Source organism: Misgurnus anguillicaudatus, chromosome 19 (assembly GCF_027580225.2).
Source record: "Misgurnus anguillicaudatus chromosome 19, ASM2758022v2, whole genome shotgun sequence".
NCBI classification, from domain to species: domain Eukaryota; kingdom Metazoa; phylum Chordata; class Actinopteri; order Cypriniformes; family Cobitidae; genus Misgurnus; species Misgurnus anguillicaudatus.
The window spans coordinates 47,028,935-47,033,683 of record NC_073355.2 but is presented as its reverse complement, the minus strand read 5'-3'; the positions used below and the strand labels follow the sequence as shown (position 1 = coordinate 47,033,683).

The window sequence follows — 4,749 nt, the reverse complement described above, 5'->3', positions numbered from 1 at the left end:
CAGAACTGATGGTTAAATGATTTTAATTGCTCTCCGTGTCATCAACCAACGTAAGAGCTGAGTAAAACAAATAAACCATGCATCATACATTTCAACCGTAACACAGCTACCGCCGTCAAGTGGAGAAGTGAGCCGTCATCTGCAAATGCATGGTCAAGCAAGCCGGCGCCTAAATTGTGATGCACGTCATTTTGTAACATTACGGTACGGATACTTGCAGCGGCCAGAAAACTGACATAGACCTACGCGATTCGACTTCGCGCGCGCGCCTAAAGATTTGACGAACGCATGACGTCAAAGTACCGCGAGAGCGGCTCGATAAATAATACGGAGCATAGATATGAAGGCTAGATGGCTCGTCCGCGCTGCTGGCCAATTGAGTGCAACGTCCGCATTTTGGCGGCCGTCTTGGGACGGGGCGCTCGCTCACTCGTAGCATTGAGTTTTAATGATGCAGGCACTTTTAAATGACCATGGCTTGCTTAGTTTTTTACCGATTTTCAAACGGTTTGGTTTGTTATAAACGTCAAAGATGTACCTATGACACTGCATACCTATACTAAAAATAAAAAATAAATTCATGAAACATGTTAAAGCATCCAGAATTATAGCCACGTTAATAACGTTTGTAAAAACCCAAACCGTTTGAAAATCGGTAGAAAATTGAGCAAGTTATGGTCATTTAAAAGTACCTGCACCATTAAACTCAATGCTACGAGTGAGCGAGCGCCCTGTCCTAAGATGGCCGCCAGGTGATGCCGTTAGGGACTCCGCCTTGAGCCATCTAGCCTTTATACATATCTATGATACGGAGGCTAATTTCGACTTGCTCTCGCGGTGTTTGACGTCATCCGGCTGTCATTTTTTTGGTATTTAATCGGTTAATTTACCCAATAACAAGATAAACGTATTAACAACGTATTTTACATTACACATTACAAAAAAATTGTCTAATCACAGTATGAGACATTTCACTTTCAATTGTTGACAAAAATATTGTTTTTTTTAAATGTTTCCAAATGTTTTGTAACATTACTTTCTTGCTTTGCCTACAGGGTTTAGTTTATCTATTAACAGGATCTTCTTCATGATGACCCACACTCTGTTCATGTCACTTTTCAAACTGTTTCACTGGACATTTATAAAGAAAACTATAGGCAAAGTCTGTCAACTATACATCAACCATACATCAACATGCAGCATTTGTAAATGACCGCAAAATATGTATGTGTGTGTGTCACTTTAAATGTGTTGTGTGCGCGCACGCACGCTCTCTACGTAGCGCAAGCTGTAACGCAGGTAGAAGAGAGAGGCGCAGATAGGGTGGCCATTCGTGCCAGTTCCGCCGGACACGTCCCGAACATGTTTTCGGGTTCGTTCTCCGGAAGTCGCGTTGGTCGACCGCATACGTCATCAAGGTTTAATATTTCGGGTTTAATTTCAGAAAAGCAACCATTACATTTCAAGGTAAGAATGAAACTACAATGACTGTATGTCTTAAAAGAAATAAATCGTAAGTTTCTAATGTATTTTAACTGAAATGTGATGACGTATGCGGTCGAGCAACGCGACTTCCGGAGAACGAACCCGAAAACATGTTCGGGACGTGTCCGGCGGAACTGGCACGAATGGCCACCCTAGGCGCAGACGAGGAGCACATGGTGGTTCCCACATGCTGTTTCTTAAAGTTTGGAAATATATATTGTAAAAGTGGATGCACTTTACGTTTTGGTTGATTTAGTACCCTTTGGCAAGCGGAGCGAGGTATGTGTCTTTATTGTGTGTTTTGCATGTTATATTTTAAAGTAATATATAATTTCGTATGTCACGTGTTATTTGTCGAGCTCCTTTGGTTAATATCTCATGTATGTAATCATTTATTTGTCTTTTGGGTATCTGTAAATGTGTATTTGTTTAAATAATCTGTCATTTGTACATAAGTTTTGTATTTATGAGTATATTGTTTCTTTATGTAGTTTCACGGTGCAACAACGCAACGTTTCTCGAAGGCACGGTTAATGGCGCTCAAAGCGAGCGAAAATAAAAAGGATTAAGCACCCGTCGAAACTCTCTGTCTCGTTTGTCGATGCCAAGGGGCTGCTATAGCATTTTTACATTGCTATGATTCAAAATCCTTAACGTGTAACAAGAATATTTTAAGAATATCTTCTTTTGGATGACCCACACTATGTTCATGTCACTTTTCAAACTGTTTCACTGGCTATTTATAAAGAAAACTACAGGCAAAGTCTGTCAAATATACATCAACATGTAGAATTTTTACATTGCTATGATTCAAAATCCTTAACGTGTAACAACAACATTTCAGGAATAATATGGGGTCAGATTTGTTTCGTATTTCTGAATAAATATACTATGATCCACAAATAAATATAGAGAGTTTCATAAATATTTTTTAAATCCACAAATGCACAATAAGCGAACCATAAATATATGTTAGACATTTCATAAAAAGGAAGGAAATTCACAAATAAATAAAATGGGATTTGCAAATGAAAAAATATTTATAAATATATATTTTTATTTTATTTATATGTGAATGGCTGCCTGCGCATTTGTGGATTGCTTTCTGTGCATTTGTGAATCGCTGCACACATTTGTGGATTGCTTTCTGTGCATTTGTGAATTGCTGCACTCATTTGTGGATCGCGTTCTGTGCATTTGTGGATTTGAAACATTTCTAACGTCAAGACGTGCACAAGAATCCACAAATAGGTGGACTCCGCCCACCGTCTACTCCAGCCAATCAGACAACAAGCACACTGTGCTTACCAATCGTGGCACGATTTCCCTTCAACCAATCACAGAGTCTTTTCTAGAAACATTGTGCAAAAGACCCAGACGGAGGAGGACTTTTATTATGACAGCGAGTATCGCTCACTCAAAGCAATGGCGGAAGAGCGCTAGTTTTGTACAAGTGTCTCGCTGTGTGAGGCATGAATCGTGTTGTTGTGGAGACAATAGCACCAGATTGTTACGCGGTGTGTTCATGTGCGTCATTAGAGTGAGTACAGTTAGATTTCCATGTTTTTTTTTTGTTAAAATTTCCGTTATTAATAGCGCTAACATGTTATTAGCTAAACTGTGAATCTACTACGCTGTAACGTTATATAAATCACTTTCTTTTGCTGTTCATCAATGTGTTTATCCTGTAATAATGTCAGTTATATTACATACGTTGTGTAAACACTGCTAATGGTGTAAAATGTGTCATTTGAGACACGTCTGTTTATGTTATTTTGATGATGTATGAGGGGAGAAGCTGTAAAGTTAGCTAATTTGTCAATGTTATGTATGTTTATTAGCATTAGTGTTACTTTGGGAATCCTGTTGTTATCTGTTGCAGGGAGACCACATCTCCACCTGCCTATGATCTGGCTAAGCTCTCAAATATAGCCAGGCACTCATGCATCTCCATTCACATGCCATGCAACCAAGCTCATAAATACAGCTCTGGCCTATCTCTCTTAAAGGAGCATACCCTCATCCTGTGCAGAGCTTCATTAAAGGACTACTACCAATATTCACCATTACCTTCATCAACGACTGCTCTGCTATCTAAGTTGGGCCTCTCATTCAGAGTTCTGTGCGGTGTGTGCTACCTCATAAATACTGAATGCTGGCTCTCTCCTATTTAATGTATGTTCTCTTGTGTGCCTAATAAACAGCTCAAGTTGGTTCAACGCTCTCTATTGTGTTCTGACAGACACCCTGGTACACTGCTATATTCATTCATAACTAGCCCCCTACACTTCAGAGTAGTCTTCGCTACCATTATAGTTATGTAGTGACATTTGCTTACAGATAGTTTGTATCTAACGTGGTACATTTTATTATGACATGACAAAACAAATGTGTTTTACCTCGTCTCCTACTACAGAACTGATCATTTAATTACACACTATGCATTATGGTATCTTTTAAATGAACAAGAAATTCCTGTGGTGTCTACATCTTAATGTTAAGAAGGTTTAATATGTCAAAGCTGTTAGATAGTCTTACAGTGTTGTTTTTATTTTCCCTTTATGCTCTGAACAAGCTTATGCTCTTACTGTCATTAACGGTACAATTCATAGAAGTAAGATGGATTTTTACACAAGTATGCAATCAAACCACTGGTATGTTATTTGTTTTTTATTGTGTGTGTTTTTTAGGAGTGGGGGTGCATTCAGCTGATGTAGATGTTTGCCTAAAAGGGATATGTCAGACGCTATATCATTTCATGTGATTTTTATATGTTTTACGACTTGCATCTTTACTTGACCAGGTGTTAAAGATGATCAACAAAATGCCCTCTGGAAGGTCCTGAGCGGGGAATTCTCTGAAGTAAAGGATGAATTTGTGTTCATATTTCAAGTTCAAGAGGATATTGATTTTTTTTGTCATACTGTGTTAATGAACCTGAAGGTCAATGCCATGTTTCTCAATCAGTAATTGCAGTAGACAGGAGTGAATGAATGAAATGTGTAATGAACTCATTTATTTATGAATCAATAATTTGAAGGAATAAATAAATAATCTAATCCTTTGTGTAAGCTTAGATGCAGACATTTGTTAGAGTGTGCTGAAATAAGTAGTACAGATTTATATAGAACACAATATCTTATCTTAAGTAAATTAAATATTAAATGTAAACAAACAAACACACACACACACACACATCTGTAATTTCTAAATGGGGTGTAAATTTAATTTTAAATTAAGCCAAGCCAGATTTATTTATATAGT

At 37.9% G+C, this 4,749-nt stretch overlaps 1 long non-coding RNA gene across 1 annotated transcript; it reads left to right on the top strand.

Moving 5' to 3' along the window:
- Positions 1-2,341: 2,341 nt before the first annotated feature.
- LOC129441756 (uncharacterized) lies at positions 2,342-4,539 on the top strand. Its single transcript, XR_008643661.2, has 2 exons — positions 2,342-3,025; positions 3,368-4,539. It is a non-coding gene; the product is annotated as an uncharacterized lncRNA (long non-coding RNA).
- The last annotated feature ends 210 nt before the right edge of the window (positions 4,540-4,749 follow it).